Source organism: Gossypium hirsutum, chromosome A07 (assembly GCF_007990345.1).
Source record: "Gossypium hirsutum isolate 1008001.06 chromosome A07, Gossypium_hirsutum_v2.1, whole genome shotgun sequence".
NCBI classification, from domain to species: Eukaryota; Viridiplantae; Streptophyta; class Magnoliopsida; order Malvales; family Malvaceae; genus Gossypium; species Gossypium hirsutum.
Window position 1 is genome coordinate 26,767,283 of NC_053430.1, and position 13,373 is coordinate 26,780,655.

Here is a 13,373-nt window from a genome sequence, read left to right on the forward strand (position 1 = left end):
GACCACCAAGGCGGAACTGGACTGTTCCAAGATCATCGAAGTTGGTCATGACGGTCTACAGATGGAACGTCGAGTAGAGTTCCAATATGAACTCGAGATATATCGGCTCGACGATTTCAAAGAAGAGCCCTCACGAGTCAGTCGTTAGGAGAGCTCGGACCGCGACGGCCAACTGAATCTGTTCAAGTATGGTCCAGTCAGTGCAGCGGCCCACACCTAGGGTTCGGGTCCATAATGTCTGAAATAGCTCCTCTTGGGGTCTCAAAGGGAACTCGAGGAAAGGGTGATGGATCTCAGCGGTAGGACCCGAGGATGACGCTGCTCCTTTTCTCTTTTTTGAGTTAGGGACAGCGATTTTCTTACCACGTGAGGATGACATTGTATATCTGCATTGAAAATTCGAAGTTCAACCAATATGTCCCAAGAATAGCATGAAAAAAAAACTAAATAAAAATATTTCATGAGACTTTTGTATTAGATGAAGAGAAAAAATCTAAAACAACTAAAGAAAATATATCAAGTTATTAAAATAGGACTATGAGAATAATAAGACAGGCATATCTAATTATGAATGCATGTGGGTAGGCATAAAATCCATGGAAACAAGAAAGATAGATGAATGTAATATGAAAAATGGCAAAATTCATTAATAATAAGCAAGAGTATTTCTATTATTCTACTATGAATATTCACTTAAAATAGTCAAATGGATCATAGAAAATAGGAAATAGGCAAAATATTTAAAGAAAAAAAGAGAGAAAAGAGTAAACAAACGCAAAAGGGAGAAGCTTGGGTATTCGAAAACAGTGTTGTAGGTGGCGCACGAGCATGGAAGGTAGGGCGTGTGGAGTTGCAACGGCTAGGGTTAGGGATTTTGGGGAGGAAGATGATGAATAGTGAGAGGTTTATATAGATTTTGGGGCATACGGCTGTGGGGTATGCCTATGTGCCCTAATTTTTTCCCGTGTGTTTCGCGATTTTTAAATTTAGGCGCGTCTGACATTCGCCCCACGCCTGTGTTCCTTGGGCGTGTGGGTTCGCACGGCCATGTCTTGCTTCTTTCGCTTCTCCCACGCCCGTGTTAGTTTGACAGTGTCGACCACGGGGGCTGGGAACGGGCGTGTCGCACGCCTGTGTTGGTTTGGCAGTTTCGCTCACGGCTTTATCACACGGTCATGGCGACTTATCACATCCCGTATTGGGAAAAAAAAATTTCCCTATTTTTACACGGCCGTGTTTCCTCCTGTGGTGCGTGCACGGCCTAAGGCACACCCGTGTGCCTAGCCGTGTGGATGGGAAACCCTGTGTTTCAAGACTCAGTTAGTAGGTTAAATGTGAAAAACTAGAATTTAAATAAATCATTACTATTAGTGCTTGGGTTTCCTCCTGAGAAGCGCTTATTTATAGTCTAAGCTTGACTTAGCTCTCTAACGTGTGATCATAGTGGCTCAAGGAGTTTACACTCCTCATCCCTACTATCAACTTTATCAATATAAGGTTTAAGACAAGTATTGTTTACCTTAAAAGCGTCGAATTTGAGATGAATTACCTCGACTATACCATATGGGAAAATACTGAGTATCGTGAGAGGAATTTCTTCATTAGGTTCAGAAGTAGTAATGTGAGGATCTGCTGCATCTAGTAGTACTTTGTCTCCAACCTTAAGTTGATTTTGTGGTGTATTGAACTCGTGCTGGCTCGGTTTCGATTTATCGGGTGTTCTCGATTTCTGTGTCCACCATTCATCTAGTTCTTCAATTTGTAGCCTTCGTTCTTCATACGTAGGTCATTTGTTGTTGCTTGAACATGGCTCGTGTAGGTTCTTCGAACTTATTTCCTGAAAAGTAGGTTACACCGCATGGTCAGTTTTAGTAGAATGATTTATACAACCACCTTCAATTTTTGATGTGTTACTCGAATTACGAGCTTGAAAGGTGATTGTTTCGTCTCCCACACAAAGTGTGAGTTCACTTATGCCAACATCAATTATTGTTCTAGCGGTTGCTAAAAAGGGCCTCCCTAAAATTAAAGGAACATTACTATCTTCTTCTATGTCTAGAACAACGAAATCAACTGGGAATATAAATTTGTCAATCTTAACAAGAACATCTTTAATGATACCCCTAGGAAATTTAATGGTTTAATCAGCTAATTGAATGTTCATCCTAGTTTGTTTGGGTTTCCCAAGACCTAGCTGTTTAAACATTTTATAAGGCATAACATTAATGCTTGCCCCTAAGTCAGCCAATGCATTATGAACATCTAAACTACCAATTAAACAAGGAATCGTAAAACTCCCTGGATCTTTTAATTTTTTGGGTAGCTTATTCTGTAATATGGTTGAGCAAACTACATTCAACTCCACATGCAACGCCTCATCCAACTTTCGTTTGTTTGCTAGAAGCTCCCTTAAAAATTTGACTGCGTTTGGCATTTGCGAGAGAGCTTCGATAAACGGTAAGTTAATATGTAATTTCTTTAATAGTTTAAGGAATTTACCGAATTGTTCATCTGTACGGTCTTTCCTTGTCGCGTTGGGGTATGGCACCCGTGGTTTGTACTCTTTACTTACCGTTTTTTTGCTCACTGTGGTCCACCTTACCTTTATCTTGACTTACCACAATGCCTTGCCTCGGTTCTGATGCAGGCTCAACTAACCCTTCATTGTCTTGAGTGGTAATCGCATTAAGTTGTTCCCTTGGGTTAGATTCTGTGTTACTCAGCAGGCTACCTTGTGGTCGTTCAGATATCAATTTAGTGAGCTGGCCTATCTGAGTTTCGAGCCCTTGGATCGACGCTTGTTGATTTTTAAGTGCTATTTCGGTATTCTGGAAATGAGTTTTTGACATCGAGATGAATTTTGTCAGCATCTCCTCAAGGTTCGGCTTTTTCTCTTACTAGTAGGGTGGTTGTTGGAAGCCTGGCGGTGGTGGTGGTCATTGGTTTTCTTGGCGTCCCCATGAGAAATTTGGGTGGTTCCTCCAACCTGCATTGTAAATATTACTATAAGGATTATTTTGAGATCGAGGATTATTACCCATGTAATTTAACTGCTCGTTCTCCATGTTGTGGCCATAGGGTGGGTAATCTGGATTTCTCGATCCACCTCTACTTGCTTCATACTGCATTACTGGGTGAACCTGTGAAGAACTAAGAAAACTGTCAATTTTCTTATTCAAGAGTTCTATTTGATTAGAGAGCATGGTGACCGAATCGACGTTATAAACGCCGGCTACTTTTGTTGGCTTTATCCTCATGACTTGCCACTGATAATTATTCAGTGACATCTCTTCTATAAATTCATAAGCATCTTTAGGTGTCTTATTATTGATGGTTCCACCAGCGGCTGTGTCAACCATTTGTCGATTCGAAGAATTCAGGCCATTATGAAACGTTTGAACCTGTAGCCAGAGTGGTACCCCATGGTGAGGGCATCTTCTCAAGAGGTCCTTATATCTCTCCCATGCATCATAGAGTGTTTCTAAATCCATCTGCACAAAAGAAAAGATATTACGTAATTTAGCCGTTTTAACCAGTGGAAAATATTTTAATAAAAACTTTTCGGTCATTTGTTCCCAAGTAGTGATTGACTCTCGTGGTAACGAATTCAACCACTGTTTAGCTTTGTTTCTCAATGAAAAAAGGAATAACCGAAGGCGAATGGCGTTATCAGAAATGCCATTAATTTTAAATGTATCATATTGTTCCAAAAAGTTTACCAAGTGAGCGTTGGGATCTTCATCCTGCAAACCATCAAACTGAACAAATTGTTGTATCATTTGAATTGTGTTAGGTTTAAGTTCAAAAGTATTTGTAGCTACAGCAGGTCTAACTATGCTCGATTCAGTTCCTCTTAAAGAAAGTTTAGCATAATCATACATAGTGCGCGGAGCAGGATTCTGATTAACAGCAATCGCAGGAGGTAGCGGATTTTCTTGGTTTTCATCCATCTCGTCTGTTGTGGTTGAAGTATCGTCCTCTTACTCTTCCTCTGTGTATCGTAAGCTTCACCTTATTTCTCTTCGGTTTCTGCGAACTGTGTGATCAATCTCACTATTAAATAGTAATGGTCCTAACGGGTTTCTTCTCGTCATAAACTAGAAAAACCTGTCAGAATGGAATAAATGAAGAATTAGAAAAGAAAATAAAAATTTAAATTGCAATAAAAGTAAAATGGCTAAAGTAATGAAAATTGAGTGTTCCTAATATCCTAGTTCCCCGGCAACGGCGCCAAAAACTTAATACATGATATTTGCAACAAGTTTTAAATATTTATAATTAATCGTTCTTGAAACTAACTATTATCACGATGAAGGCAAGTGTACCTATCGAACAGTAGTATAGCTTTAGCAATACCAGATTGTCGAACCCAAAGGAACCAAGAGTACTAGTAATTACCTTCTTTTATTATCTAGCCTAAAAATTAAGGGATTTGGTTATCTAAACTAATTAACTAAACTAAGAGTGCACCGAGAGAAGATTGGAAAAAAGCTTTTGGGAAAACTCAATTGATTAAGACAATAACCAAGGAAAAATCCACCTAGATTTCACTTGTTATTTGACTCTGAATCAGATGATTTATTCATTTGACTTGATCCATAGAAATCCCTAAATTATATTATTATCTCTCTCGAGACTAATAACGTCTAACCCTAGGTTGATTAATTGAAATCTCTTTCTAATTAACACCTAGTGTTGCATTAACTCGATCAACGAATCCCCTTATTAGGTTTCACCTAATCCGACAAAATTCTTATCACCCTATCTCTAGGCGTGCAATCAACTCCGCTTAAGTATGAAAAATTTACTCTTAGACAGGGTCTATTCCTCCTCTGAATAAGAGCATTAACTCGAATCAATATCCTGGAATATTAAAACAAGAATTAAGAACACATAATTAAGAACAAGTTAAATATTTATCATACAGTTCAGATAATAATAACAAGATCCATCTTAGGTATCATTCTTTTTAGGTATTTAGGGGGTTTAGTTCATAATTATGGAAGAAAACATCTAAGAAGAATAATGAATACAAAACATAAAGAAAACCCAAAACCCCTGAATGGAAATTAAAGGGAGATCTTCAGTCTTGATGATGAATCCGGCTTCTGAGATAGACCAATCGGCTTCCCTTGAGTAATTCCTTACCTCCTACTTTGCGTCCGCCTTCCTAAGTGCCTCCTCAGGTGTTTACAGAGGCTTTAGAATGCCTAAGAGCCCTCAAAACTGGCCTTTTTCGAATAGGGTTATACTTGGGCTTGGCAGGGACACGCTTGTATGACACGCCCGTGTACGATTACTCTAGCCCGTGGTCAAGGTTGTTGAATAGGCACGGGCGTCTAGTCTACCCGTGTAAGTCGCGCTTTGATCCTGCGAAAGGGACACGGCTGTGGGACACACCCGTATGAGGAAGCCCAGGCCGTGTTGATTTTTCATGTGGGTCTATTTTCTCTGTTTTTGACTCGTTTCTCGCTCTTTTTACTCTACTATGCTCACCTAAGTATAAAACATGAAATTAAAGAATTAGGAGGATCGAATTCACCAAATCTAAGGAGAAACCATCCATAAATGGGCTAAGCATGGGATAAAAACATGTATAAATTACGGTTTATCAAAATCCAAATGGCATCCTTCTGTACGCAAATGTGCCGAATGAGCACATAAAAGTGGTCTTTTCCTGGTCCTTTGGTGCAATTGAGATTTGGAAGAAACCTGAGTATCCATCAAGACAAAAAAAAGTAAGCTTTACCAGTTAATCACTCAAACATTTGATCTATAAAAGGAAGATGGAAATGATCTTTTCTAGTGTAAGAATTCAACTTCCTGTAATCAATGCAGACACACCACTCATTTTGTACTCGAATTGGTGCCAGGTCACCCTCAGCATTTCTCTTTACTGTTACGCCCGTTTTCTTGAGCACGACTTGTACCGGACTTACCCATCGGCTGTTAGAAATGGGGTAGATTATGTCAGCATCTAGCAGCTTGATTATTTCCTTTTTTACCACCTCCATCATATTTGGATTCAACCGTCTTTGTGTCTCTCACCTTGGTTTTGTGTTTTCCTCCAAGTAGATTATGTGTGTACATGTCAAAGGGCTTGTCTCTTTTAAATCGGCAATGGTACAGTCAATCGCCTCCTTATGATTTTGTAGTACCTGGATCAAACTTTCTTCTTCGAGCTTAGAGTGTTTATTTAAAATTATAATCGGTAGGGTATTACATTTCCCCAAAAACGCATACTTAAGATGTTTGGAAAGTAGCTTTAATTCCAAATCTAGAGCCTGCACAACAGAAGGTGAAAGTTCAGTGCTTGATGGAGACAATAATTCATTAACAGATTCATAATCATCAAATAAATTCAGATTTATCTTCATAAATGGACTCAAAAGTCTCCTCTACTAAAGAGTCAATTATGTCGACACAGTTTACGCTCAAGATTTTGTTTGGATGACTAATATCATCGTAAACATTAAACTTCACGATCTCCCCATCAAATTCCATTGTAAGAGTTTTGTTTCGAGCATCAATCTTGGTGCTAGCAAGGAAAGGTCGGCCTAACAAAAGGTCTGAAGATCTAGGAGTGGTATCCTCCTCTATTTTTATCACATAAAAATCTACAAGGAAAATAAGTTCATTAACTTTTACTATTGCGTCCTCGAAGACTCCTTCGGGATGCACAATAGACCTGTCTTCCAACTGAATGATAACACCTGTTTTTGTAAAAAACACTCGCGTTAAGTTTTCATATATAGAATAAGGCATTACATTTATTGAAGCCCCTAACTCACACATAGCCTTCTTAATTCCCAAATGGCCTATCTTGCATGGTATTGTAAGATACATTATCACCAACACTTACCTTTTCATTACCTATTAATTTTCGTTTGTTGGTGTAGAGTTCTTTAAGGAACTTGGCATACCGTGGAATTTGTCTAATGGCATCCAACAGTGGTATATTGATCTCGAAATTTCTGAATGTTTCGAGGATCTCCTTGTCTTCTTTGCCTTTCTGACATTGATTTAATCTTTCTGGAAATGGGGGTTGAATTTTTGGCAATGGGGGTTTCGCTCGGACCTGTTCATTGTTTTTGGGATTTTCCTGGGTGATTTCTTGGCCAAGATTCTTACTAGGAATTGGTTCCAGTATCTTTTTACTTCACACCATCACTACATTGGCATTTTTTCTCGAGTTCGATTCTGTTTGTGATGGCAACTTCCCTTGAGAACTTATTTTCTCAATTGATGTGGTCAATTTTCTTATAGATGCCTCGGTTTTTTGTTGAAAACCAAAGTTTTCAGAGAATTACCTGAATCTCGTGGCTGTTGTGGAACCCTATTATAGTTAGGGTGGTCCCTCCATCCTGGGTGTCGAAACCATTTTTTTATTTTAAAAAATAGAAAAAAGGGGAATCGACTTTTTGAAACCCAAATGTGGAGTTGCCACCAATCTTTTATTTAGGTGTGATTAGGTCACCTAATAAAACACTTTATTTTATTAAAATCAATTTTGGCTTATATAAATTTGAGAAAACGGGTTCGGGAGCCGGTTATGTATGAGGAAGGATTAGCACCCTCATTATGCCCAAAATTGGTACCAAATGGATTAAGTATTGTCCTTAAGCCTAAGATTTAAAGCTATTTTTGAAATATGGTTCATTTTAAAAAATTTGAATGGATTAAGTTGGTCGTCAAAATCCTCTTGTTCCAAAGGTATACAGCATCACATCCAGCACAATAGGACACGATCCTTTATACCCTCGAAAACACGATAAATTTTGACTTCCAAAATTTTATACGTTAAAAATTATAAAGGATGCCCAATTATTTAGTCCAACGAAAAACCGAAACCCAGCACGGTAGGGCACGATTCCTCGAATTTCCAAACATTGAACATTGCCTTGCTTTAGCATTTAGAAAACACGAGTAAAATTCTAAAGGAAAATTCAATCATTTTGAACAAACCGAAAATCGTAACCCAGCACGATTGGACACGATTCCCCGCATTTCCAAACACTAAATATTGCTTTGTTTTAGTATTTGGAAAACACAAGTGAAATTTTAAAGGAATATTCGATTATTTTGAACAAACCGGAAATCGAAACCCAGCACGATTGGACACTATTCCCCACATTTCCAAACACTGAATATTTCCTTGTTTTAGTATTTGGAAAACACGAGTGAAATTATAAAAGGAATATTCGGTTATTTTGAACGAACGAGAAATCAAAACCTAGTACGATAGGGCACGATTCCTCGAATTTCCAAACATCAAACATTGCCTTCGTTTTAAAGAATTTTCAGACGAATAATTATAAAACCAGCTTAAAACACATTAATTTGTCTTGAAATAGAATAGAATAATTAGTTTTAAAGAGTTGGGCCTTATAAAACAACATTTCGTAAACCAAAAGAAAAAACAAAAGCATGGGATAATATGTAAAAACAATGATGGATGAATGAAGATAATATATCTTATTTAATCGACTAACAAAATAAACACTTAAACATAACTAACCTAAAAAATATAACCTAATTTCAATCATGCATGAAGAATAATTGATATAATAATACAACAAATATACATGAAATAATAAAAAAACAACTAACCCATGAGATATCAAACAACATAAAATTAATATGACACAAAACAACTTCTAAAGAATGATGCATTGATGAGCAAATCATATGTTAGAATTTAAGATAATTTATAAAAACTAAGAATATATAAATAATTTTTAAAATAGATGTTACACAATGAAGACATTTGAATCAAATAACATGCAAAATGATTTAGAAAAATACATTTACTTAAAATTGACAATATGCACAAATAAAGATAAATTTAATAACGTATGAAATATAAAAAGCCATGCAAAGGTATATAATAAAGTACGATTCTAGGAAATAAGATATATACATAATAGATTAAAAAACATATATATTAATAATTTAAAACAATTATATGAAAAAATATGGAGTTTAATATGTATATAGGATCAAGCTAATTTTACTATGAATAATATATGTTCATGTAGACATATAACATTTAAATGAAATATTATATAAAAATGTTAAAATGATATAATAAAGAACTTAAAGATGATTTTACAAAAACAAAATAAAGCTATTAAAATAACTCAACACATATACACATATATAAAATGTTAGGAACTTTAAAATAATAAGCATTACAGGTCAAAAACTCAATTAGAATAATACATGTATAAATATATATATTATCTAAAGAAATATTATACAAATATTAAAATAATATGATAAAAAAAACTTCAAACTCATTGTACAAAGAAAACTATAGGTATAAAATCATGGATTTAGTAATGTGTATAGATTAAATATGTATACCAATGTTTGTGTATAGGTATAATAGTAATTTAAATAATGTATAAAACATGTGATTTCCTTTTAAACAACAAATATATATAAATATGTGGAATAAATTCAAAAAACAGTCATATATATGAAATAATATAATGTTAATAATATACATAGAATAAAATTAATTTTATTATAAAGTATATATATACATATAATAATGTATAAAAATATTTATATAAGAAAAATGTACAAAATGTGATGATGATATGACAAAAACAAATCTACAATAATAAAGAAACAATTACCAAGGTAGTTCAAAATATACAAATAAGTAATCAAGAATAAAAAAAGGCTATAAAATAAAAAGACTTAATTAGAATTAAACTAAAACAAAAGGGATAATTTAAAAATAATAATAAAAATAAAAAGGGACAAATATGCAATGTGTGCAAATGCGTGGGGACTAGAACTGGAAATAATCCAAGTCCTAAAACACAGTGCTGAGGCACGGATCCATTTGCAAAAATGCGCAAATTACAGGGCAAATTAAAGAAAATAAAGAAACCTGGACTAGGCCTGATCAAACACTAGCGCGAAAGGAAGGGACTAAATGCACAAATTTCCCTTTACCGCATCAAACACGTGGGTCACAAGGGCGCTGGAACGGGTCATCGGACATGGCTTCCAGACGATGTCGTTTTTAAACCATTGTAGTTGGTTTAAACAGCGCCGTTTTTGCTTCCTTATAAGGCTAAATGTTGCCTTCATTCAGGCGAACCCTAACAATGCCCTAACCTCTCCATTTTACTTCTCGGCCGAATCCTAAGTGCTCCTTTAGGCGCCGATCCGCCACCATGAACGATGACCAGCCCACTCGAGCCTTGGAGTCGCCTTTTTCAGCTTTAAGACCCTTTCTATACTTTGATTTCGACGAAGAGGAAGGAATCTCACGGCATGCTTTCAAGGTAAGGCCTCATTTTCCTCTTCTTTTTGATTTTTAAATGCAAAAACAAATGACCAAAAGAAATAATTGGAAGAAAAATAAAAAACTCGAGAAGAAATCACCTTTAAGGATTTTAATGGCTTTCTTTTGTATTCAGTGCAGGTATTGTATGCGTAAAAAAAAACAATGGTCACTACATGGCTTTTATAGCCGAAACAAAAAATGAAAATGAAAAAGAAAAATAAAATTTCTTTTTTCTTTTCCTTTTTACTGTGCTGTGGTTTTTGTATTTGCTTATAGGTACGGGGTGTGCGTGGCGTATGTACGGGGCTGTGCGTTGGCGTACGGAAGGGCGGGCGTGGCTGTGGTGCCAGGAGGCCGTACGGCGCTGTGGGCTAGAGCCTGGCTGCGGTGCTAGGGGTAGAAACCCTAGGGTTTTTGTTTCTAACATGTTTTGGGCAGTTCGGGCCTTGAATTTTTGGGTCTGGGTTTGGGCTTGTATTAGGTTTGGGCTATGGGCCATAGTAATGGTATTAGACTTTGGACTTTGATGATGGACTTTATAATACTTTTATTATAATTTATTATCTCCCTTTTCGTTTGCACGGGCCGGGGCCAAAATTGGGCCTTACACTGGGTTGTAGGTGTTAGCGTAAGGGTCATATCGCCTCTGTGGTGGACTAGAGAAATTTCCCACAGCATCTAAATGAGCCATAATATCATCATACAAACTGAGACATACATCAGTAGTATGTTTAGGTATAGCACATATTCTGCATACTCGGGCTGATTTTACTTTTTTCTACAACAAGAGAATTTACAATATTAGTAAGTCTATCAACTTTATCTTCTAAGGTTGAATTACTTAGCTGGTGAACCCTTCTAAGGGGTTCAGGATTGGCTCAGAATTACTGAGTATTTGCAGCCATCGTGGATATCAAGTCCTTTGCTTATTGGGGAGTCATGTTAACCAATGCTTCTCTACTAGCGGCATCCACCATGTTCATCTCTATTGGTTTCAAGCCTTCATAAAAATATTGGAGAAGAGATTGTTCCCTTATATCGTGTTGTGGGTAGCTCACACACAGCTTCTTAAATCACTCCCAATAGTCGTAAAGAGACTCTACTTCTTTTTACCTTGTTTCAACTATCTCCCTTCTTAACTCAGCTGCTCGTGATGTTAGAAAAACTTGTTGAGAAATAAACGAGAAAGATCAGCCCAAGTTGTAATATATCCATGAGGAAAATAAAATCCATTCCCTAGCTGAATCTGCTAGAGAAAAAGGGAATGCACGCAATTTAATTTGATCCTCAGTTACCCCCTGAGGTTTCATATTAAGACAAACCATATGAAACTCTTTCAGATGTTTGTGGGGATTTTTGTTTAGCAACCCACAAAAAGTTGGCATTAACTGGATTAGACTTGACTTCAGTTCAAAATCAGTATATATAGTAGGATATGCTATGCACAATGGCAGTTGTTCTGTCGGTGCTTCGGCCAATTGCCGAATCGTTTGAGCCATTGGTTGATTTGCTAAATTCGGGTTTCTGTTAACCCTAACGTTAAGTACTTCTTTTGGTGAATCGAATTCTACTTTTTCGTTTTTAAATGTTTGAGTAGGGTTTTCGTTAACCCTAGACTCTACTTCATCGTCGATTCCAATTTCTGGTGGTGGGTTACTCTGAGTCCCGACAACTCCTGACTGGTTTTTGTGTAACTTTGTTTCCTTGCGATTAGCTCTTACAGTCTTCTTTATCTCCGAATCAAATGCAAGAGTACTTGAAGCAAATCTGGTCATATAAAACAAATAACAAGATTAGTACGTTACCAATCCCTAGCAACGGCGCCAAAATTTGATGCGGTTGTTAAGAGTACCAAAAATATTCTATCCCTATAAAATATTGAAAGTAATAAAAATACTAGTATGAGGGAAGTAGAGTCAAATCCTCAGGGACTAGATTTGAACAATTGCTTGTTCCTCGAAATTCTGGTTAGAATCGTGCCCAAGAAAACCTGCGTACTTGGGAAAAAAATAAAAAAACAAAATTAAAAGTTTTGATTGAAATTTCGAAAATTAAAATTAAAATAAAGAAATAAATAGAGTTGAGAAAAAAGTGTTTTTATGGAGAGATTTCAACCTCCAGTTGTCTCGATCCACCTTGGATTCAATCCTCAGCTTTTAAGTGATCCTTCTCAAAAAGAATAAGTCAATTATAGTGGAAGAGGATGCCTACAACTACCAACTCTAAGAATTTAGACTTACAATTTAGCGAAACCTGACTCTAGCTAATAATCACTTCTGTGGGATTATCTTATGCTAGATCATCACTTCTCAATGGCGAATCCTACACCATTTTGTCTCTTGGGCTCACCAACCTCTAACGCAGTAAGCTAACGAGCTGACTGTGCAACCTTCTCAAAACATACAAAACAGCCGCCTTTGCATACGTTGAAAAGATCACCTTTTAAAGGACATGGACGAAAGCGTTAGCCCCATAATGCAGAGAAACGATAAATATTCGTTGAGGAGGCTAAGTACAGATTTTAAGCCTCATAAACCATTTTTGAGGAACTTTGATAACCTTCAGCTAGATAAATTTAATGGCTCGTAATTTTTGAGGAAAAAGAAATAAATATAATTAAAATGAAATTTTTATTAGAAAAAAATATGAAAAGAATAAAAATGTTAAACTTATAGGGGAGAGAGTGTTTACAGAAAAGATGAGTCAAATTTGTGTCACTTCATCCCTTATTTATAGTATTAGAAAACCTAGTCTATTCCTAATTAAATTCTAAAAGATAAATAAAAATAAATAAAAATAATTAAATATAAATGAAAATAAATCCTAAAATTAAATCTAAATAATAATCCTTTATAATTATCCTAATATAATTAAATATTAAATAGAGTCTTGTGCTATAAAACCTCTTCTTTTGCACTTTTGCCCTTATGTCTTTCCATACTTGTATTTTTAGCACCACTTTTTTTCTTATGTCACATGTTGCCCATTTTATCTTCAAAATTACACTTTTTACCTTTAAATTTTATTTTGCCTCCAATTTAGTCACTGAAAGATAAAAGACCATAAA

At 36.0% G+C, this 13,373-nt stretch overlaps 1 non-coding gene across 1 annotated transcript; it reads left to right on the top strand.

The window, feature by feature from the left end:
* Positions 1-3,417: 3,417 nt before the first annotated feature.
* LOC121203853 (small nucleolar RNA R71) lies at positions 3,418-3,526 on the top strand. The gene has a single exon (XR_005898788.1). It is a non-coding gene; the product is annotated as a small nucleolar RNA R71 (small nucleolar RNA).
* Positions 3,527-13,373: the final 9,847 nt, after the last annotated feature.